Genomic DNA, 27225 nt, shown 5'->3' on the forward strand with positions numbered 1-27225 from the left:
CACAACAGTCCAGGCCCTGAGCTTCACAAACACAAACACAAAAGCCCAGGCCCTGAGCTTCACAAACACAAACACAAACATAACAGTCCTGGCCCTGAGCTTCACAAACACAAACACAAGCACAACAGCCCAGGCCCTGAGCTTCACAAGCACAAACACAAACACCACAGCCCAGGCCCTGAGCTTCAAAAACACAAAAAAAAACATCACAGCCCAGCCCCTGAGCTTCACAAACACAAGCACAAGTACAAAAACAAACACCACAGCCCAGGCCCTGAGCTTCAAAAACACAAACACAAACACAACAGCCCAGTCCCTGAGCTTCACAAACACAAACACAAACACCACAGCCCAGGCCCTGAGCTTCACAAACACAAACACCAACAGCCCAGGCCCTGAGCTTCACAAACACAAACTGCCCGGGCCCACAGCTTCATAAACACAAACACAAAGACAAACACAAACAGCCCAGGCACTGAGCTTCACAAACACAAACACATCCAGCCCGGGGCCTGAGCTTCACAAACACAAGCACAAATACAAACAGCCCGGGCCCTGAGCTTCACATACACAAACACAGACACCACAGCCCAGGCCCTGAGCTTCACAAACACAAACACAACAGCCAACGCCCTGAGCTTCACAAACACAAACACAAACACAGCAGCCCAGGCCCGGAGCTTCACAAACACAAACACAACAGTCCAGGCCCGGATCTTCACAAACACACGCACAAACACAAAAGTAAACGCAAGCACAAACGCAAACACAAACACAAACAAAAACACAACAGCCCAGGCCCTGAGCTTCACAAACACAAACGTCTTGGCCCTGAGCTTCACAAACACAAACACAACAGCCCTGGCCCTGAGCTTCACAAGCACAAACACTACAGTCCAGGCCATGAACTTCCAAACACAAACACAAACACAACAGCCCAGGCCCTGAGCTTCACAAACACAAACACAACAGCCCTGGCCTTGAGCTTCACAAACACTAACACATACACAACAGCCCAGCCCCTGAGCTTCACAAGCACAAACACAAAAACAAACACCACAGCCCAGCCCTGAGCTTCACAAACTCAAACACAAACACAACAGCCCAGTCCCTGAGCTTCACAAACACTAACACAAATACAAACAGCCCGGGCCCTGAGCTTCACAAACACAAACTGCCCGGGCCCATAGCTTCACAAACACAAACACAAAGACAAACACAAACGCCCAGGCCCTGAGCTTCACAAACACAAACGCCTCGGACCTGAGCTTCACAAACACAAACACAACAGCCCTGGCCCTGTGCTTCACAAACACAACAGCCAAGGCCCTGAGCTTCACAAACACAAACACAAACACAACAGCCCAGGCCCGGAGCTTCACAAACACAAACACAACAGTCCAGGCCCTGAGCTTCACAAACGCAAGCACAAACACAAACAGCCCAGGCCCTGAGCTTCACAAACCCAAACAGAAACAGACACGCAAACGCAAACGCTAACACAAAAGCAAACGCAAACACAAACGCAAACACAAACACAAACACAACAGCCCAGGCCCTGAGCTTCACAAACACAAACACAAACGCCTTGGACCTGAGCTTCACAAACACAAACACAACAGCCCTGGCCCTGAGCTTCACAAACACAAACACATACACAACAGCCCAGGCCCTGAGCTTCACAAGCACAAACACAAAAACAAACACCACAGCCCAGGCCCTGAGCTTCACAAGCACAAACACAAACACAACAGCCCAGTCCCTGAGCTTCACAAACACAAACACAAACACCACAGCCCAGGCCCTGAGCTTCACAAACACAAAAAGAAACACCTCAGCCCAGGCCCTGTGCTTCACAAACACAAACACAAACACCACAGCCCTGGACGTTTGCTTCACAAACACAAACACCTCAGCCCAGGCCCTGAGCTTCACAAACACAAACACAAACACCACAGCCCTGGCCGTTTGCTTCACAAACACAAACACCACAGCCCAGGCTCTGAGCTTCACAAACACAAACACACACACCACAGCCCAGGCCCAGAGCTTCGCAAACACAAACACAAAGACAAACACAAACAGCCCAGGCACTGAGCTTCACAAACACAAACACATCCAGCCCGGGCCCTGAGCTTCACAAACACAAACACAAATACAAACAGCCCGGGCCCTGAGCTTCACATACACAAACACAGACACCACAGCCCAGGCCCTGAGCTTCACAAACACAAACACAACAGCCAACGCAATGAGCTTCACAAACACAAACACAAACACAACAGCCCAGGCCCGGAGCTTCTCAAACACAAACACAACAGTCCAGGCCCGGATCTTCACAAACACACGCACAAACACAAAAGTAAACGCAAACACAAACGCAAACACCACAGCCCTGGCCGTTTGCTTCACAAACACAAACACCACAGCCCAGGCTCTGAGCTTCACAAACACAAACACACACACCACAGCCCAGGCCCAGAGCTTCACAAACACAAACACTAACAGCCCGGGCCCTGAGCTTCACAAACACAAACAGCCCGGGCCCATAGCTTCACAAACACAAAGACAAACACAAACAGCCCAGGCACTGAGCTTCACAAACACAAACATATACAGCCCGGGCCCTGAGCTTCACATACACAAACACAAAAAGCCCAGGCCCTGAGGTTCACAAACCCCAACACAGACAGACACGCAAACGCAAACACAAAAGCAAACGCAAACACAAACGCAAACGCCAACACAAACACAAATACAACAGCCAAGGCCCTGAGCTTCACAAACACAAACACAACAGCCCAGGCACAGGGCTTCACAAACACAAACAAAGACACCACAGTATACGCCCAGAGTTTCACAAACACAAACACCACAGCCCAGGCCCTGAGCTTCACAAACACAATCACAACAGCCAAGGCCCTGAGCTTCAAAAACACAACCGCAAATACAACAGCCCAGGCCCGGAGCTTCACAAAAACAAAAACAACAGAGCAGGCCCTGAGCTTCACAAACACAAGCACAAACACAAACAGCCCAGGCCCTGAGCTTCACAAACACAAACACAACAGCCCAGGCCTTGAGCTTCACAAACACAAACACAAACACAACAGCCCAGGCCTGAGCTTCACAAACACAAACACATACACAACAGCCAAGTCCCTGAGCTTCACAAACACAAACACAAACACCACAGCCCAGCACCTGAGCTTCACAAACACAAACACAAGCTCAAAAACAAACACCACAGCCCAGGCCCTGAGCTTCACAAACACCAACACAACAGCCCAGTCCCTGAGCTTCACAAACACAAACACAAATACAAACAGCCCGGGCCCTGAGCTTCACATACACAAACACAGACAACACAGCCCAGGCCCTGAGCTTCACAAACACAAAAGCCAAGTCCCTGAGCTTCACGAACACAAACACAAACACAACAGCCCATGCCCGGAGCTTCACAAACACAAGCACAACAGTCCAGGCCCTGAGCTTCACAAACACAAGCACAAACACAAACAGCCCAGGCCCTGAGCGTCACAAACCAAAACACAAACAGACACGCAAACGCAAACACAAAAGCAAACGCAAACACAAACGCAAAGGCAAACACAAACACAACAGCCCTGGCCCTGAGCTTCACAAACACAAACACAAACGCCTTGGCCCTGAGCTTCACAAACACAAGCACAACAGCCCTGGCCCTGAGCTTCACAAACACAAACACAAACACAGCAGCCCAGGCCCTGAGCTTAACAAACACAAGTGCAACAGCCCAGGCCTTGAGCTTCACAAATACAACCACAAACACAAACACAACAGTCCAGGCCCTGAGCTTCACAAACACAAACACAAACATAACAGTCCTGGCCCTGAGCTTCACAAACACAAACACGAACACAACAGCCCAGGCCCTGAGCTTCACAAGCACAAACACAAACAACACAGCCCAGGCCCTGAGCTTCAAAAACACATCAACAAACACCACAGCCCAGCTCCTGAGCTTCACAAACACAAACACAATAACAAACACCACAGCCCAGGCCCTGAGATCACAAACACAAACACAACAGCCCAGGCCCTGAGCTTCACAAACACAAAAACCAACACCTCAGCCCAGGCCCTGAGCTTCACAAACACAAACACCACAGCCCTGGCCGTTTGCTTCACAAACACAAACACCACAGCCCAGGCCCTGTGCTTCACAAACACAAACACCACAGACTAGGCCCTGAGCTTCTCACACACAAACACAACAGCCCAGGCCCTGAGCTTCACAAACACAAACACACACACCACAGCCCAGGCCCTGAGCTTCACAAACACAAACACATACACATACACAACAGCCCAGGCCCTGAGCTTCACAAACACAACCACAAACTCAAACACACCAGCCAAGGCCCTGAGCTTCACAAACACAAACACAAACACAAAAGCCCAGGCCCTGAGCTTCACAAACACAAAAACAAACATAACAGTCCTGGCCCTGAGCTTCACAAACACAAACACAAACACAAGCACAACAGCTCAGGCACTAAGCTTCACAAACACATACACAAACTCAACAGCCCAGGCCCTGAGCTTCACAAGCACAAAGGCAAACACCACAGACCAGGCCCTGAGCTTCAAAAACACAAAAAAAAAACACCACAGCCCAGCCCCTGAGCTTCACAAACACAAGCACAAGTACAAAAACAAACACCACAGCCCAGGCCCTGAGCTTCACAAACACAAACACAAACACAACAGCCCAGTCCCTGAGCTTCACAAACACAAACACAAACACCACAGCCCAGGCCCTGAGCTTCACAAACACAAAAACAAACACCTCAGCCGAGGCCCTGAGCTTCACAAACACAAACACCACAGCCCTGGACGTTTGCTTCACAAACACAAACACCACAGCCCAGGCCCTGAGCTTCACAAACACAAACACAGACACAACAGCCCAGGCCCTGAGCTTCACAAACACAACCACAAACACAAACACAACAGCCAAGGCCCTGAGCTTCACAAACACTTACACAAACACAACAGCCCAGGCCCGGAGCTTCACAAACACAAACACAACAGTCCAGGCCCTGAGCTTCACAAACACAAACATAACAGACCTGGCCCTGAGCTTCACAAACACAAACACAACAGCCCAGGCCCTAAGCTTCACAAACACAAACAGGAACACAACAGCCCAGGCGCTGAGCTTCACAAGCACAAACACAAACACCACAGCCCAGGCCATGAGCTTCAAAAACACATAAACAAACACCACAGCCCAGCCCCTGAGCTTCACAAACGCAAACACAATAACAAACACCACAGCCCAGGCCCTGAGCTTCACAAACACAAACACAACAGCCCAGGCCCTGAGCTTCACAAACACAAAAACCAACACCTCAGCCCAGGCCCTGAGCTTCACAAACACAAACACCACAGCCCTGGCCGTTTGCTTCACAAACACAAACACCACAGCCCAGGCCCTGTGCTTCACAAACACAAACACCACAGACTAGGCCCTGAGCTTCTCACACACAAACACAAACACAACAGCCCAGGCCCTGAGCTTCACAAACACAAACACACACACCACAGCCCAGGCCCTGAGCTTCACAAACACAAACACATACACATACACAACAGCCCAGGCCCTGAGCTTCACAAACACAACCACAAACTCAAACACACCAGCCAAGGCCCTGAGCTTCACAAACACAAACACAAAAGCCCAGGCCAGGAGCTTCACAAATACAAAAACAACAGTCCAGGCCCTGAGCTTCACAAACACAAAAGCCCAGGCCCTGAGCTTCACAAACACAAACACAAACATAATAGTCCTGGCCCTGAGCTTCACAAACACAAACACAAGCACAACAGCTCAGGCACTAAGCTTCACAAACACATAAACAAATTCAACAGCCCAGGCCCTGAGCTTCACAAGCACAAACACAAACACCACAGCCCAGGCCCTGAGCTTCAAAAACACAAAAACAAAAACACCACAGCCCAGCCCCTGAGCTTCACAAACACAAGCACAAGTACAAAAACAAACACCACAGCCCAGGCCCTGAGCTTCACAAACACAAACACAACAGCCCAGTCCCTGAGCTTCACAAACAGAAACACAAACACCACAGCCCAGGCCCTGAGCTTCACAAACACAAACACAGACACAACAGCCCAGGCCCTGAGCTTCACAAACACAACCACAAACACAAACACAACAGCCAAGGCCCTGAGCTTCACAAACACTTACACAAACACAACAGTCCAGGCCCTGAGCTTCACAAACACAAACATAACAGACCTGGCCCTGAGCTTCACAAACACAAACACAAACACAACAGCCCAGGCCCTAAGCTTCAGAAACACAAACACGAACACAACAGCCCAGGCGCTGAGCTTCACAAGCACAAACACAAACAGCACAGCCCAGGCCCTGAGCTTCAAAAACACAAAAACAAACACCACAGCCCAGCTCCTCAGCTTCACAAACACAAACACAATAACAAATACCACAGCCCAGGCCCTGAGCTTCACAAACACAAACACAACAGCCCAGACCCTGAGCTTCACAAACACAAAAACCAACACCACAGCCCTGGCCGTTTGCTTCACAAACACAAACACCACAGCACAGCGCTGGACGTTTGCTTCACAAACACAAACACCTCAGCCCAGGCCCTGAGCTTCACAAACACAAACATAAACACCACAGCCCTGGCCGTTTGCTTCACAAACACAAACACCACAGCCCAGGCCCTGAGCTTCTCACACACAAACACAAACACAAACACGACAGCCCAGGCCCTGAGCTTCACAAACACAAACACACACACCACAGCCCAGGCCCAGAGCTTCACAAACACAAACACAAACACTAACAGCCCGGGCCCTGAGCTTCACAAACACAAACAGCCCGGGCAGATAGCTTCACAAACACAAAGACAAACACAAACAGCCCAGGCACTGAGCTTCACAAACACAAACATATACAGCCCGGGCCCTGAGCTTCACATACACAAACACAAAAACCCCAGGCCCTGAGCTTCACAAACCCCAACACAGGCAGACACGCAAACGCAAACACAAAAGCAAACGCAAACACAAACGCAAACGCCAACACAAACACAAATACAACAGCCAAGGCCCTGAGCTTCACAAACACAAACACAACAGCCCAGGCACAGGGCTTCACAAACACAAACAAAGACAGCCTACGACCAGAGTTTCACAAACACAAACACCACAGCCCAGGCCCTGAGCTTCACAAACACAATCACAACAGCCAAGGCCCTGAGCTTCAAAAACACAAACACAAATACAACAGCCCAGGCCCGGAGCTTCACAAAAACAAAAACAACAGTCCAGGCCCTGAGCTTCACAAACAGAAGCACAAACACAAACAGCCCAGGCCCTGAGCTTCACAAACAAAAACACAACAGCCCAGGCCTTGAGCTTCACAAACACAAACACAAACTCAAAAACAAACACCACAGCCCAGGCCCTGAGCTTTACAAACACAAACACAAACACAACAGCCCAGTCCCTGAGCTTCACAAACACAAACACAAATACAAACAGCCCGCGCCCTGAGCTTCACATACACAAACACAGACAACACAGCCCAGGCCCTGAGCTTCACAAACACAAACACAAACACAACAGCCAAGTCCCTGAGGTTCACAAACACAAACAGCCCAGGCCCTGAGCGTCACAAACCAAAACACAAACAGACACGCAAACGCAAACACAAAAGCAAACGCAAACACAAACGCAAAGGCAAACACAAACACAAACACAACAGCCCAGGCCCTGAGCTTCACAAACACAAACGCCTTGGCCCTGAGCTTCACAAACACAAGCACAACAGCCCTGGCCCTGAGCTTCACAAACACAAACACAGACACAACAGCCCAGGCCCTGAGCTTCACAAACACAACCACAAACACAAACACAACAGCCAAGGCCCTGAGCTTCACAAACACTTACAGAAACAGAACAGCCCAGGCCCGGAGCTTCACAAACACAAACACAACAGTCCAGGCCCTGAGCTTCACAAACACAAACACAAACATAACAGTCCTGGCCCTGAGCTTCACAAACACAAACACAAACACAACATCCCAGGCCCTAAGCTTCACAAACACAAACACGAACACAACAGCTCAGGCCCTGAGCTTCACAAGCACAAACACAAACACCACAGCCCAGGCCCTGAGCTTCAAAAACACATAAACAAACACCACAGCCCAGCTCCTGAGCTTCACAAACACAAACACAATAACAAACACCACAGCCCAGGCCCTGAGCTTCACAAACACAAACACAACAGCCCAGGCCCTGAGCTTCACAAACACAAAAACCAACACCTCAGCCGAGGCCCTGAGCTTCACAAACACAAACACCACAGCCCTGGCCGTTTGCTTCACAAACACAAACACCACAGCCCAGGCCCTGAGCTTCACAAATACAAACACCACATACTAGGCCCTGAGCTTCTCACACACAAACACAAACACAAACACAACAGCCCAGGCCCTGAGCTTCACAAACACAAACACACACACCACAGCCCAGGCACTGAGCTGCACAAACACAAACACATACACAACAGCCCAGGCCCTGAGCTTCACAAACACAACCACAAACTCAAACACACCAGCCAAGGCCCTGAGCTTCACAAATACAAACACAAACACAACAGCCCAGGCCAGGAGCTTCACAAACACAAACACAACAGTCCAGGCCCTGAGCTTCACAAACACAAACACAAACATAACAGTCCTGGCCCTGAGCTTCACAAACACAAACACAACAGCTCAGGCACTAAGCTTCACAAACACAAACACAAACTCAACAGCCCAGGCCCTGAGCTTCACAAGCACAAACACAAACACCACAGCCCAGGCCCTGAGCTTCAAAAACACAAAAAAAACACCACAGCCCAGCCCCTGAGCTTCACAAACACAAGCACAAGTACAAAAACAAACACCACAGCCCAGGCCCTGAGCTTCACAAACACAAACACAACAGCCCAGTCCCTGAGCTTGACAAACACAGACACCACAGCCCAGGCCCTGAGCTTCACAAACACAAACACCACAGCCCTGGACGTTTGCTTCACAAACACAAACACCACAGCCCAGGCCCTGAGCTTCACAAACACAAACACAAACACCACAGTATAGGCCCTGAGCTTCTCTCACACAAACACAAACACAACAGCCCTGGCCCTGAGCTTCACAAGCACAAACACAAACACCACAGCCCAGGCCCTGAGCTTCAAAAACACATAAACAAACACCACAGCCCAGCTCCTGAGCTTCACAAACACAAACACAATAACAAACACCACAGCCCAGGCCCTGAGCTTCACAAACACAAACACAACAGCCCAGGCCCTGAGCTTCACAAACACAAAAACCAACACCTCAGCCGAGGCCCTGAGCTTCACAAACACAAACACCACAGCCCTGGCCGTTTGCTTCACAAACACAAACACCACAGCCCAGGCCCTGAGCTTCACAAATACAAACACCACATACTAGGCCCTGAGCTTCTCACACACAAACACAAACACAAACACAACAGCCCAGGCCCTGAGCTTCACAAACACAAACACACACACCACAGCCCAGGCACTGAGCTGCACAAACACAAACACATACACAACAGCCCAGGCCCTGAGCTTCACAAACACAACCACAAACTCAAACACACCAGCCAAGGCCCTGAGCTTCACAAATACAAACACAAACACAACAGCCCAGGCCAGGAGCTTCACAAACACAAACACAACAGTCCAGGCCCTGAGCTTCACAAACACAAACACAAACATAACAGTCCTGGCCCTGAGCTTCACAAACACAAAAGCTCAGGCACTAAGCTTCACAAACACAAACACAAACTCAACAGCCCAGGCCCTGAGCTTCACAAGCACAAAAACAAACACCACAGCCCAGGCCCTGAGCTTCAAAAACACAAAAAAAACACCACAGCCCAGCCCCTGAGCTTCACAAACACAAGCACAAGTACAAAAACAAACACCACAGCCCAGGCCCTGAGCTTCACAAACACAAACACAACAGCCCAGTCCCTGAGCTTGACAAACACAGACACCACAGCCCAGGCCCTGAGCTTCACAAACACAAACACCACAGCCCTGGACGTTTGCTTCACAAACACAAACACCACAGCCCAGGCCCTGAGCTTCACAAACACAAACACAAACACCACAGTATAGGCCCTGAGCTTCTCTCACACAAACACAAACACAACAGCCCTGGCCCTGAGCTTCACAAACACAAACACTACAGTCCAGGCCATGAGCTTCCAAACACAAACACAACAGCCCAGGCCCTGAGCTTCACAAACACAAACACATACACAACAGCCCAGCCCCTGAGCTTCACAAGCACAAGCACAAAAACAAACACCACAGCCCAGGCCCTGAGCTTCACAAACTCAAACACAAACACAACAGCCCAGTCCCTGAGCTTCACAAACACAAACACATACAGCCCGGGCCCTGAGCTTCACAAACACAAACACAAATACAAACAGCCCGGGCCCTGAGCTTCACAAACACAAACTGCCCGGGCCCATAGCTTCACAAACACAAACACAAAGACAATCACAAACAGCCCAGGCCCTGATCTTTACAAACACAAACACAAACGCCTCGGACCTGAGCTTCACAAACACAAACACAACAGCCCTGGCCCTGAGCTTCACAAACACAAACACAACAGCCAAGGCCCTGAGCTTCACAAACACAAACACAAAAGCCCAGGCCCGGAGCTTCACAAACACAAACACAACAGTCCAGGCCCTGAGCTTCACAAACGCAAACACAAACAGCCCAGGCCCTGAGCTTCACAAACCCAAACAGAAACAGACACGCAAACGCAAACACAAAAGCAAACGCAAACACAAACACAACAGCCCAGGCCCTGAGCTTCACAAACACAAACACAAACGCCTTGGACCTGAGCTTCACAAACACAAACACAACAGCCCTGGTCCTGAGCTTCACAAACACAAACACAAACACTATAGTCCAGGCCATGAGCTTCCAAACACAAACAAAAACACAACAGCACAGGCCCTGAGCTTCACAAACACAAACACAACAGCCCAGGCCTTGAGCTTCACAAACACAAACACATACACAACAGCCCAGGCCCTGAGCTTCACAAGCACAAACACAAAAACAAACACCACAGCCCAGGCCCTGAGCTTCACAAGCACAAACACAAACACAACAGCCCAGTCCCTGAGCTTCACAAACACAAACACAAACACCACAGCCCAGGCCCTGAGCTTCACAAACACAAAAAGAAACACCTCAGCCCAGGCCCGGAGCTTCACAAACACAAACACAAACACCACAGCCCTGGACGTTTGCTTCACAAACACAAACACCTCAGCCCAGGCCCTGAGCTTCACAAACACAAACACAAACACCACAGCCCTGGCCGTTTGCTTCACAAACACAAACACCACAGCCCAGGCCCTGAGCATCACAAACACAAACACAAACACCACAGCCTAAGCCCTGAGCTTCTCACACACAACCACAAACACAAACACAAACACGACAGCCCAGGCCCTGAGCTTCACAAACACAAACACACACACCACAGCCCAGGCCCAGAGCTTCACAAACACAAACACTAACAGCCCGGGCCCTGAGCTTCACAAACACAAACAGCCCGGGCCCATAGCTTCACAAACACAAAGACAAACACAAACAGCCCAGGCACTGAGCTTCACAAACACAAACATATCCAGCCCGGGCCCTGAGCTTCACATACACAAACACAAACAGCCCAGGCCCTGAGCTTCACAAACCCCAACACAGACAGACACGCAAACGCAAACACAAAAGCAAACGCAAACACAAACGCAAACGCCAACACAATCACAAATACAACAGCCAAGGCCCTGAGCTTCACAAACACAAACACCACAGCCCAGGCCCTGAGCTTCACAAACACAAACACAACAGCCAAGGCCCTGAGCTTCAAAAACACAAACACAAATACAACAGCCCAGGCCCGGAGCTTCACAAAAACAAAAACAACAGTCCAGGCCCTGAGCTTCACAAACACAAGCACAAACACAAACAGCCCAGGCCCTGAGCTTGACAAACACAAACACAACAGCCCAGGCCTTGAGCTTCACAAACACAAACACAAACACAACAGCCCAGGCCTGAGCTTCACAAACACAAACACATACTCAACAGCCAAGTCCCTGAGCTTCACAAACACAAACACAAACACCACAGCCCAGCACCTGAGCTTCACAAACACAAACACAAACTCAAAAACAAACATCACATCCCAGGCCCTGAGCTTCACAAACACAAACACAAACACAACAGCCCAGTCCCTGAGCTTCACAAACACAAACACAAATACAAACAGGCCGGGCCCTGAGCTTCACATACACAAACACAGACAACACAGCCCAGGCCCTGAGCTTCGCAAACACAAACACAAACACAACAGCCAAGTCCCTGAGCTTCACAAACACAAACACAACAGGCCTGGCCCTGAGCTTCACAAACACAAACACAACAGCCAAGGCCCTGAGGTTCACAAACACAAACACAAACACAACAGCCCAGGCCCGGAGCTTCACAAACACAAACACAACAGTCCAGGCCCTGAGCTTCACAAACCCAAACAGAAACAGACACGCAAACGCAAACGCAAACACAAAAGCAAACGCAAACACAAACGCAAACACAAACACAAACACAACAGCCCAGGCCCTGAGCTTCACAAACACAAACAGAAACGCCTTGGACCTGAGCTTCACAAACACAACAGCCCTGGCCCTGAGCTTCACAAACACAAACACAATCACTACAGTCCAGGCCATGAGCTTCCAAACACAAACACAACAGCCCAGGCCTTGAGCTTCACAAACACAAACACATACACAACAGCCCAGGCCCTGAGCTTCACAAGCACAAACACAAAAACAAACACCACAGCCCAGGCCCTGAGCTTCACAAGCACAAACACAAACACCACAGCCCAGGCCCTGAGCTTCACAAACACAAAAAGAAACACCTCAGCCCAGGCCCTGAGCTTCACAAACACAAACACCACAGCCCTGGACGTTTGCTTCACAAACACAAACACAAACGCTTGGACCTGAGCTTCACAAACACAAACGCCCTGGGCCTGAGCCTCACAAGCACAAACACAAACACAACAGCCCAGTCCCTGAGCTTCATAAACACAAACACCACAGCCCAGCACCTGAGCTTCACAAACACAAACACAAACTCAAAAACAAACACCACAGCCCAGGCCCTGAGCATCACAAACACAAACACAAACACCACAGCCCAGGCCCTGAGCATCACAAACACAAACACCTCAGCCCAGGCCCTGAGCATCACAAACACAAACACAGACAACACAGCCCAGGCCCTGAGCTTCGCAAACACAAACACAAACACAACAGCCAAGTCCCTGAGCTTCACAAACACAAACACAACAGCCCATGCCCGGAGCTTCACAAACACAAGCACAACAGTCCAGGCCCTGAGCTTCACAAACACAAGCACAAACACAAACAGCCCAGGCCCTGAGCGTCACAAACCAAAACACAAACAGACACGCAAACGCAAACTCAAAAGCAAACGCAAACACAAACGCAAAGGCAAACACAAACACAAACACAACAGCCCGGGCCCTGAGCTTCACAAACACAAACACAAATACAAACAGCCCGGGCCCTGAGCTTCACAAACACAAACACAAAGACAATCACAAACAGCCCAGGCCCTGAGCTTCACAAACACAAACACAAACGCCTCGGACCTGAGCTTCACAAACACAAACACAACAGCCCTGGCCCTGAGCTTCACAAACACAAACACAACAGCCAAGGCCCTGAGCTTCACAAACACAAACACAAACACAACAGCCCAGGCCCGGAGCTTCACAAACACAAACACAACAGTCCAGGCCCTGAGCTTCACAAACGCAAGCACAAACACAAACAGCCCAGGCCCTGAGCTTCACAAACCCAAACAGAAACAGACACGCAAACGCAAACACAAAAGCAAACGCAAACACAAACGCAAACACAAACACAAACACAACAGCCCAGGCCCTGAGCTTCACAAACACAAACACAAACGCCTTGGACCTGAGCTTCACAAACACAAACACAACAGCCCTGGCCCTGAGCTTCACAAACACAAACACAAACACTATAGTCCAGGCCATGAGCTTCCAAACACAAACAAAAACACAACAGCACAGGCCCTGAGCTTCACAAACACAAACACAACAGCCCAGGCCTTGAGCTTCACAAACACAAACACAACAGCCCAGGCCCTGAGCTTCACAAACACAAACGCCTTGGCCCTGAGCTTCACAAACACAAGCACAACAGCCCTGGCCCTGAGCATCACAAACACAAACACAAACACAGCAGCCCAGGCCCTGAGCTTAACAAACACAAATGCAACAGCCCAGGCCTTGAGCTTCACAAATAAAAATACAAACACAACACAAGAGCCCAGGCCCTGAGCTTCACAAACACAAACACAAACACAACAGCCCAGGCCCTGAGCTTCACAAACACAACCACAAACACAAACACAACAGCCAAGGCCCTGAGCTTCACAAACACTTACACAAATACAACAGCCCAGGCCCGGAGCTTCACAAACACAAACACAACAGTCCAGGCCCTGAGCTTCACAAACACAAACATAACAGTCCTGGCCCTGAGCTTCACAAACACAAACACAAACACAACAGCCCAGGCCCTAAGCTTCACAAACACAAACACGAACACAACAGCCCAGGCCCTGAGCTTCACAAGCACAAACACAAACACCACAGCCCAGGCCCTGAGCTTGAAAAACACATAAACAAACACCACAGCCCAGCTCCTGAGCTTCACAAACACAAACACAATAACAAACACCACAGCCCAGGCCCTGAGCTTCACAAACACAAACACAACAGCCCAGGCCCTGAGCTTCACAAACACAAAAACCAACACCTCAGCCCAGGCCCTGAGCTTCACAAACACAAACACCACAGCCCTGGCCGTTTGCTTCACAAACACAAACACCACAGCCCAGGCCCTGAGCTTCACAAACACAAACACCACAGACTAGGCCCTGAGCTTCTCACACACAAACACAAACACAACAGCCCAGGCCCTGAGCTTCACAAACACAAACACACACACCACAGCCCAGGCCCTGAGCTTCACAAACACAAACACATACACAACAGCCCAGGCCCTGAGCTTCACAAACACAACCACAAACTCAAACACACCAGCCAAGGCCCTGAGCCTCACAAACACAAACACAACAGCCCAGGCCAGGAGCTTCACAAACACAAACACAACAGTCCAGGCCCTGAGCTTCACAAACACAAACACAAACATAACAGTCCTGGCCCTGAGCTTCACAAACACAAACACAAACACAACAGTCCAGGCCCTGAGCTTCACAAGCACAAACACAAACACCACAGCCCAGGCCCTGAGCTTCAAAAACACAAAAAAAACACCACAGCCCAGCCCCTGACCTTCACAAACACAAGCACAAGTACAAAAACAAACACCACAGCCCAGGCCCTGAGCTTCACAAACAGAAAAACAAACACAACAGCCCAGTCCCTGAGCTTCACAAACACAAACACCAAAGCCCAGGCCCTGAGCTTCACAAACACAAAAACAAACACCTCAGCCCAGGCCCTGAGCTTCACAAACACAAACACCACAGCCCTGGACGTTTGCTTCACAAACACAAACACCACAGTCCAGGCCCAGAGCTTCACAAACACAAGCACTAACAGCCCGGGCCCTGAGCTTCACAAACACAAACTGCCCGGGCCCACAGCTTCATTAACAAAAACACAAAGACAAACACAAACAGCCCAGGCACTGAGCTTCACAAACACAAACACATACAGCCCGGGCCCTGAGCTTCACAAACACAAACACAAATACAAACAGCCCGGGCCCTGAGCTTCACATACACAAACACAGACACCACAGCCCAGGCCCTGAGCTTCACAAACACAAACACAACAGCCCAAGCCCTGAGCTTCACAAACACAAGCACAACAGTCCAGGCCCTGATCTTCACAAACACAAGCACAGACACAAAAGTAAACGCAAACACAAACGCAAACACAAACACAAACAAAACACAACAGCCCAGGCCCTGAGGTTCACAAACACAAACGCCTTTGCCCTGAGCTTCACAAACACAAACACAACAGACCTGGCCCTGAGCTTCACAAACACAAACGCTACAGTCCAGGCCATGAGCTTCCAAACACAAACACAAACACAACAGCCCAGGCCCTGAGCTTCACAAACACAAACACAGCAGCCCTGGCCTTGAGCTTCACAAACACAAACACATACACAACAGCCCAGCCCCTGAGCTACACAAGCACAAACACAAAAACAAACACCACAGCCCAGGCCCTGAGCTTCACAATCTCAAACACAAACACAACAGCCCAGTCCCGGAGCTTCAAAAACACTAACACAAACACATACAGCCCGGGCCCATAGCTTCACAACACAAACACAAAGACAAACACAAACAGTCCAGGCCCTGAGCTTCACAAACACGAACACAAACGCCTCGGACCTGAGCTTCACAAACACAAACACAACAGGCCTGGCCCTGAGCTTCACAAACACAAACACAACAGCCAAGGCCCTGAGGTTCACAAACACAAACACAAACACAACAGCCCAGGCCCGGAGCTTCACAAACACAAACACAACAGTCCAGGCCCTGAGCTTCACAAACCCAAACAGAAACAGACACGCAAACGCAAACGCAAACACAAAAGCAAACGCAAACACAAACGCAAACACAAACACAAACACAACAGCCCAGGCCCTGAGCTTCACAAACACAAACAGAAACGCCTTGGACCTGAGCTTCACAAACACAACAGCCCTGGCCCTGAGCTTCACAAACACAAACACAATCACTACAGTCCAGGCCATGAGCTTCCAAACACAAACACAACAGCCCAGGCCTTGAGCTTCACAAACACAAACACATACACAACAGCCCAGGCCCTGAGCTTCACAAGCACAAACACAAAAACAAACACCACAGCCCAGGCCCTGAGCTTCACAAGCACAAACACAAACACCACAGCCCAGGCCCTGAGCTTCACAAACACAAAAAGAAACACCTCAGCCCAGGCCCTGAGCTTCACAAACACAAACACCACAGCCCTGGACGTTTGCTTCACAAACACAAACACAAACGCTTGGACCTGAGCTTCACAAACACAAACGCCCTGGGCCTGAGCCTCACAAGCACAAACACAAACACAACAGCCCAGTCCCTGAGCTTCATAAACACAAACACCACAGCCCAGCACCTGAGCTTCACAAACACAAACACAAACTCAAAAACAAACACCACAGCCCAGGCCCTGAGCATCACAAACACAAACACAAACACAACAGCCCAGTCCCTGAGATTCACAAACACAGACACCACATCCCAGGCCCTGAGCTTCACAAACACAAAAACAAACTCCTCAGCCCAGGCCCTGAGCTTCACAAACACAAACACCACAGCCCTGGACGTTTGCTTCACAAACACAAACACAAACGCTTGGACCTGAGCTTCACAAACACAAACGCCCTGGCCCTGAGCTTCACAAACACATACACAAACACTGCAGTCCAGGCCATGAGCTTCCAAACACAAACACAACAGCCTAGGCCTTGAGCTTCACAAACACAAACACATAAACAACAGCCCAGGCCCTGAGCTTCACAAGCACAAACACAAAAACAAACACCACAGCCCAGGGCCTGAGCTTCACAAGCACAAACACAAACACAACAGCCCAGTCCCTGAGCTTGACAAAAACAAACACAAACACCACAGCCCAGGCCCTGAGCTTCACAAACACAATAAGAAACACCTCAGCCCAGGCCCTGAGCTTCACAAACACAAACACCACAGCCCTGGACGTTTGCTTCACAAGCACAAACACCTCAGCCCAGGCCCTGAGCTTCACAAATACAAACACAAACACCACAGCCCTGGCCGTTTGCTTCACAAACTCAAACACCACAGCCCAGGCCCTGAGCTTCACAAACACAAACACAAACACCACAGCCCAGGCCCGGAGCTTCACAAACACAAACACAACAGTCCAGGCCCTGAGCTTCACAAACACAAACATAACAGTCCTGGCCCTGAGCTTCACAAACACAAACACAAACACAACAGCCCAGGCCCTAAGCTTCACAAACACAAACACGAACACAACAGCCCAGGCCCTGAGCTTCACAAGCACAAACACAAACACCACAGCCCAGGCCCTGAGCTTGAAAAACACATAAACAAACACCACAGCCCAGCTCCTGAGCTTCACAAACACAAACACAATAACAAACACCACAGCCCAGGCCCTGAGCTTCACAAACACAAACACAACAGCCCAGGCCCTGAGCTTCACAAACACAAAAACCAACACCTCAGCCCAGGCCCTGAGCTTCACAAACACAAACACCACAGCCCTGGCCGTTTGCTTCACAAACACAAACACCACAGCCCAGGCCCTGAGCTTCACAAACACAAACACCACAGACTAGGCCCTGAGCTTCTCACACACAAACACAAACACAACAGCCCAGGCCCTGAGCTTCACAAACACAAACACACACACCACAGCCCAGGCCCTGAGCTTCACAAACACAAACACATACACAACAGCCCAGGCCCTGAGCTTCACAAACACAACCACAAACTCAAACACACCAGCCAAGGCCCTGAGCCTCACAAACACAAACACAACAGCCCAGGCCAGGAGCTTCACAAACACAAACACAACAGTCCAGGCCCTGAGCTTCACAAACACAAACACAAACATAACAGTCCTGGCCCTGAGCTTCACAAACACAAACACAAACACAACAGTCCAGGCCCTGAGCTTCACAAGCACAAACACAAACACCACAGCCCAGGCCCTGAGCTTCAAAAACACAAAAAAAACACCACAGCCCAGCCCCTGACCTTCACAAACACAAGCACAAGTACAAAAACAAACACCACAGCCCAGGCCCTGAGCTTCACAAACAGAAAAACAAACACAACAGCCCAGTCCCTGAGCTTCACAAACACAAACACCAAAGCCCAGGCCCTGAGCTTCACAAACACAAAAACAAACACCTCAGCCCAGGCCCTGAGCTTCACAAACACAAACACCACAGCCCTGGACGTTTGCTTCACAAACACAAACACCACAGTCCAGGCCCAGAGCTTCACAAACACAAGCACTAACAGCCCGGGCCCTGAGCTTCACAAACACAAACTGCCCGGGCCCACAGCTTCATTAACAAAAACACAAAGACAAACACAAACAGCCCAGGCACTGAGCTTCACAAACACAAACACATACAGCCCGGGCCCTGAGCTTCACAAACACAAACACAAATACAAACAGCCCGGGCCCTGAGCTTCACATACACAAACACAGACACCACAGCCCAGGCCCTGAGCTTCACAAACACAAACACAACAGCCCAAGCCCTGAGCTTCACAAACACAAGCACAACAGTCCAGGCCCTGATCTTCACAAACACAAGCACAGACACAAAAGTAAACGCAAACACAAACGCAAACACAAACACAAACAAAACACAACAGCCCAGGCCCTGAGGTTCACAAACACAAACGCCTTTGCCCTGAGCTTCACAAACACAAACACAACAGACCTGGCCCTGAGCTTCACAAACACAAACGCTACAGTCCAGGCCATGAGCTTCCAAACACAAACACAAACACAACAGCCCAGGCCCTGAGCTTCACAAACACAAACACAGCAGCCCTGGCCTTGAGCTTCACAAACACAAACACATACACAACAGCCCAGCCCCTGAGCTACACAAGCACAAACACAAAAACAAACACCACAGCCCAGGCCCTGAGCTTCACAAACTCAAACACAAACACAACAGCCCAGTCCCGGAGCTTCAAAAACACTAACACAAACACATACAGCCCGGGCCCATAGCTTCACAACACAAACACAAAGACAAACACAAACAGTCCAGGCCCTGAGCTTCACAAACACGAACACAAACGCCTCGGACCTGAGCTTCACAAACACAAACACAACAGGCCTGGCCCTGAGCTTCACAAACACAAACACAACAGCCAAGGCCCTGAGGTTCACAAACACAAACACAAACACAACAGCCCAGGCCCGGAGCTTCACAAACACAAACACAACAGTCCAGGCCCTGAGCTTCACAAACCCAAACAGAAACAGACACGCAAACGCAAACGCAAACACAAAAGCAAACGCAAACACAAACGCAAACACAAACACAAACACAACAGCCCAGGCCCTGAGCTTCACAAACACAAACAGAAACGCCTTGGACCTGAGCTTCACAAACACAACAGCCCTGGCCCTGAGCTTCACAAACACAAACACAATCACTACAGTCCAGGCCATGAGCTTCCAAACACAAACACAACAGCCCAGGCCTTGAGCTTCACAAACACAAACACATACACAACAGCCCAGGCCCTGAGCTTCACAAGCACAAACACAAAAACAAACACCACAGCCCAGGCCCTGAGCTTCACAAGCACAAACACAAACACCACAGCCCAGGCCCTGAGCTTCACAAACACAAAAAGAAACACCTCAGCCCAGGCCCTGAGCTTCACAAACACAAACACCACAGCCCTGGACGTTTGCTTCACAAACACAAACACAAACGCTTGGACCTGAGCTTCACAAACACAAACGCCCTGGGCCTGAGCCTCACAAGCACAAACACAAACACAACAGCCCAGTCCCTGAGCTTCATAAACACAAACACCACAGCCCAGCACCTGAGCTTCACAAACACAAACACAAACTCAAAAACAAACACCACAGCCCAGGCCCTGAGCATCACAAACACAAACACAAACACAACAGCCCAGTCCCTGAGATTCACAAACACAGACACCACATCCCAGGCCCTGAGCTTCACAAACACAAAAACAAACTCCTCAGCCCAGGCCCTGAGCTTCACAAACACAAACACCACAGCCCTGGACGTTTGCTTCACAAACACAAACACAAACGCTTGGACCTGAGCTTCACAAATACAAACACAAACACCACAGCCCTGGCCGTTTGCTTCACAAACTCAAACACCACAGCCCAGGCCCTGAGCTTCACAAACACAAACACAAACACCACAGCCTAAGCCCTGAGCTTCTCACACACAAACACAAACACGACAGACCAGGCCCTGAGCTTCACAAACACCAACACACACACCACAGCCCAGGCCCAGAGCTTCACAAACACAAACACAAACACTAACACTAACAGCCCGGGCCCTGAGCTTCACAAACACAAACAGCCCGGGCCCATAGCTTCACAAACACAAAGACAAACACAAACAGCCCAGGCCCTGAGCTTCACAAACACAAAAACAAACTCCTCAGCCCAGGCCCTGAGCTTCACAAACACAAACACCACAGCCCTGGACGTTTGCTTCACAAACACAAACACAAACGCTTGGACCTGAGCTTCACAAACACAAACGCCCTGGCCCTGAGCTTCACAAACACATACACAGACACTGCAGTCCAGGCCATGAGCTTCCAAACACAAACACAACAGCCTAGGCCTTGAGCTTCACAAACACAAACACATAAACAACAGCCCAGGCCCTGAGCTTCACAAGCACAAACACAAAAACAAACACCACAGCCCAGGGCCTGAGCTTCACAAGCACAAACACAAACACAACAGCCCAGTCCCTGAGCTTGACAAACACAAACACAAACACCACAGCCCAGGCCCTGAGCTTCACAAACACAATAAGAAACACCTCAGCCCAGGCCCTGAGCTTCACAAACACAAACACCACAGCCCTGGACGTTTGCTTCACAAACACAAACACCTCAGCCCAGGCCCTGAGCTTCACAAATACAAACACAAACACCACAGCCCTGGCCGTTTGCTTCACAAACTCAAACACCACAGCCCAGGCCCTCAGCTTCACAAACACAAACACAAACACCACAGCCTAAGCCCTGAGCTTCTCACACACAAACACAAACACGACAGACCAGGCCCTGAGCTTCACAAACACAAACACACACACCACAGCCCAGGCCCAGAGCTTCACAAACACAAACACAAACACTAACAGCCCGGGCCCTGAGCTTCACAAACACAAACAGCCCGGGCCCATAGCTTCACAAACACAAAGACAAACACAAACAGCCCAGGCACTTAGCTTCACAAACACAAACATATACAGCCCGGGCCCTGAGCTTCACATACACAAACACAAACAGCCCAGGCCCTGAGCTTCACAAACCCCAACACAAACAGACACGCAAACGCAAACACAAGAGCAAACGCAAACACAAACGCAAACGCCAACACAAATACAAATACAACAGCCAAGGCCCTGAGCTTCACAAACACAAACACAAACACAACAGCCCAGGCACAGGGCTTCACAAACACAAACAAAGACACCACAGCCCACGCCCAGAGTTTCACAAACACAAACACCACAGCCCAGGCCCTGAGCTTCACAAACACAATCACAACAGCCAAGGCCCTGAGCTTCAAAAACACAAACACAAATACAACAGCCCAGGCCCGGAGCTTCACAAAAACAAAAACAACAGTCCAGGCCCTGAGCTTCACAAACACAAGCACAAACACAAACAGCCCAGGCCCTGAGCTTCACAAACACAAACACAACAGCCCAGGCCTTGAGCTTCACAAACACAAACACAAACACAACAGCCCAGGCCTGTGCTTCACAAACACAAACACATACACAACAGCCAAGTCCCTGAGCTTCATAAACACAAACACCACAGCCCAGCACCTGAGCTTCACAAACACAAACACAAACTCAAAAACAAACACCACAGCCCAGGCCCTGAGCATCACAAACACAAACACAAACACAACAGCCCAGTCCCTGAGATTCACAAACACAGACACCACATCCCAGGCCCTGAGCTTCACAAACACAAAAACAAACTCCTCAGCCCAGGCCCTGAGCTTCACAAACACAAACACCACAGCCCTGGACGTTTGCTTCACAAACACAAACACCACAGTCCAGGCCCTGAGCTTCACAAACACAAACACAAACACCACAGCCTAGGCTCTGATCTTCTCACACACAAACACAAACAGTACAGCCCAGGCCCTGAGCTTCACAAACACAAACACACACACCAGAGCCCAGGCCCAGAGCTTCACAAACAGAAACACAAACACAAACACTAACAGCCCGGGCCCTGAGCTTCACAAACACAAATACAAACAGCCCGTGCCCTGAGCTTCACATACACAAACACAAACAGCCCTGGCCCTGAGCTTCACAAACACAAACACAGGCACAACAGCCCAGGGCCTGAGCTTCACAAACACAAACACAAACACAAAAGCCAAGGCCATGAGCTTCACAAACACAAACACAAATACAACAGCCAAGGCCCGGAGCACCACAAACACAAACACAACAGTCCAGGCCCTGAGCTTCACAAACACAAGCACAAACACAAACAGCCCAGACCCTGAGCGTCACAAACCCAAACACAAACAGACACGCAAACGCAAACACAAAAGCAAATGCAAACACAAACACAAACACAACGGCCCAGGCCCTGAGCTTCACAAACACAACAGCCCTGGCTCTGAGCTTCACAAACACAAACACAAACACTACAGTACAGGGCATGAGCTTCCAAACACAAACGCAAACTCAACAGCCCAGGCCCTGAGCTTCACAAACACAAACACAACAGCCCAGGCCTTGAGCTTCACAAACATAAACACAAACACAACACAACAGCCCAGGCCCTGAGCTTCACAAACACAAACACAAACACAACAGCCAAGGCCCTGAGCTTCACAAACACAAAGACAACAGCCCAGGCCCGGAGCTTCACAAATACAAACACATCAGTCCACGCCCTGAGCTTCACAAACACAAACACAAACACAACAGCCCAGGCCCTGAGCTTCAAAACCACAACACAAACATAACAGTCCTGGCCCTGAGCTTCACAAACACAAACACTAACACAGCAGCCCAGACCCTGAGCTTCACAAGCGCTAACACAAAAACCACAGCCCAGGCCCTGAGCTTCAAAAACACAAAAGAACAAACACCACAGCCCAGCCCCTGAGCTTCACAAACACAAACAAAACTGCCCAGGCCCTGAGCTTGACAAACACAAACACAAACACCACAGCCCAGGCCCTGAGCTTCACAAACACAAGCACAAACACCACAGCCCAGGCCCTGAGCTTCTCACACACAAACACACACAACACAGCCCAGGCCCAGAGCTTCACAAACACAAACACAAACAGCCCGGGCCCTGAGCTTCACAAACACAAACACAAAGACAAACACAAACATCCCAGGCAATGAGCTTCACAAACACAAACACATACAGCCCGGGCCCTGAGCTTCACAAACACAAGCACAGACACCACAGCCCAGGCCCTGAGCTTCACAAACACAAACACAACAGCCAAGGCCCTGAGCTTCACAAACACAAACACAAACACAACAGCCCAGGCCCTGAGCTTCACAAACACAAACACAAACGCCTTGTCCCAGAGCTTCACAAACAAAAACACAACAGCCCTGCCCTGAGCTTCACAAACCCAAACACAAACAGAAACAGCCCAGGCCCTGAGCTTCACAAACCCAAACACAAACAGACACGCAAACGCAAACACAAAAGCAAACGAAAACACAAACGCAAACACAAACACAAACACAAACACAACAGCCCAGGCCCTGAGCTTCACAAACACAAACACAACAGCCCAGGCCCTGAGCTTCACAAACACAAACACAAGAGCCCTGGCCCTGAGCTTCACAAACACAAACACAAACACTACAGTCCAGGCCATGAGCTTCCAATCACAAACACATACACAACAGCCCAGGCCCTGAGCTTCACAAACACAAACACAACAGCCAAGGCCTTGAGCTTCACAAACACAAACACAAACACAACAGCCCAGGCCTTGAGCTTCACAAACACAAACACAACAGCCAGGCCCTGAGCTTCACAAACACAAACACAAGCACTAACACTACAGCCCACGCCCTGAGCTACACAAACACAAACACAAGCACAACACCCCATGACCTGAGCTTCACAAACAAAAACACAAACACAACAGCCCAGGCCCTGAGCTTCACAAACATAAACATAACAGCTCAGGCCCTGAGCTTCACAAACACAAACACAAACACTGCAGCCCAGGCCCTGAGCTTCACAAACACAAACACAACAGCCCAGGCCCTGAGCTTCACAAAAACAAACTCTGACACAAACACAAAGCCCAGGCCCTGAGCTTCACAAACACAAACACAAACACAAAGCCCAGGCCCTGAGCTTCACAAAAACAAGCGCAAACACCACGGCACAGCCCCTGAGATTCACAAACACAAACACCACAGCCCAGGCCCTGAGCCTCACAAACACAATCACAACAGCCCAGGCCCTGAGCTACACCAGCACAAACACAAACACAACAGCCCAGGACCTGAGCTTCACAAACACAAACTCAGCATCCCAGGCCCTGAGCTTCACAAGCACAAACACTAACACCACAGCCCAGGCCCTGAGCTTCAACAACACATAAACAAACACAACAGCCCAGGCCCTGAGCTTCACAAACACAAACACATACACAAAAACAAACACCACAGCCAAGGCCCTGAGCTTCACAAACACAAACACCACAGCCCTGGCCGTTAGCTTCACAAACACAAACACCACATCCCAGGCCCTGAGCTTCACAAACACAAACACAAACAATACAGCCCAGTCCCTGAGCTTCACAAACACGAACACACACAACACAGCCAAGTCCCTGAGCTTCACAAAAACAAACACAAACACAAACACAAACACAACAGAAGCCCGGAGCTTCACAAACACAAACCCAACAGTCCAGGCCCCGAGCTTCACAAACACAAACACAAACATAACAGTCCTGGCCCTGAGCTTCACAAACACAAACACAAACACAACAGCCCAGGCCCAGAGCTTCACAAGCACAAACACAATCAACGGCCCAGGCCCTGAGCTTCACAAACACATGCACTAACACTACAGCCCACGCCCTGAGCTACACAAACACAAACACAAACACAACAGCCCAGGCCCTGAGCTTCACAAACACAAACACAAACACAGCGGCCCAGGCCCTGAGCTTCAGAAAAACAAACACATGCACAACAGCCAAGTCCCTGAGCTTCACTAACACAAACACAAACACAACAGCCCAGGCCCGGAGATTCACAAACACAAACACAACAGTCCAGGCCCTGAGCTTCACAAACAAAAACACAGACACAACAGCCCAGGCCCTGAGCTTCAACAACACAAACACAAACATAACAGTCCTGGCCCTGAGCTTCACAAACACAAATACAAACACAACAGCCCAGGCCCTGAGCTTCACAAACACAAACACAAACACAACAGCTCAGGCCCTGAGCTTCACAAACACAAACACAACAGCCCAGGCCCTGAAATTCACAAAAACAAACACAAACACAAAAACAACAGCCAAGGCCCTGAGCTTCACAAACACAAACACAACAGCCCAGGCGCTGAGCTTCACAAACACAAACACAACAGCCCAGTCCCTGAGCTTCACAAACACAAACACCACAGCCCAGGCCCTGAACTTCACAAACACAAGCACAAACACCACGGCCCAGCCCCTGAGCTTCACAAACACAAACACAACAGCCCAGGCCCTGAGCTACACAAGCACAAACACAAACACAAACACTACAGCCCAGGCCCGGAGCTTCACAAACACAAACACAAACACAACAGCCCAGGCCCTGAGCTTCACAAACACAAACACAAACAGAACAGTCCAGGCCCTGAGCTTCACAAACACAAACACAAGCACGAACACTACAGCCCACGCCCTGAGCTACACAAACACAAACACTGCAGCCCAGGCCCTGAGCTTAACAAACACAAACACATACACAAAAACAAACACCACAGCCAAGGCCCTGAGCCTCACAAACACTAACACAAACACAACAGCCCAGGCCCTGAGCTTCACAAACACAAACACAAACACAACAGCCCAGGCCCTGAGCTTCACAAACACAAACACAAACACAACAGCT

This window comes from Heterodontus francisci, chromosome X (assembly GCF_036365525.1).
Source record: "Heterodontus francisci isolate sHetFra1 chromosome X, sHetFra1.hap1, whole genome shotgun sequence".
In the NCBI taxonomy this organism is placed as follows: domain Eukaryota; kingdom Metazoa; phylum Chordata; class Chondrichthyes; order Heterodontiformes; family Heterodontidae; genus Heterodontus; species Heterodontus francisci.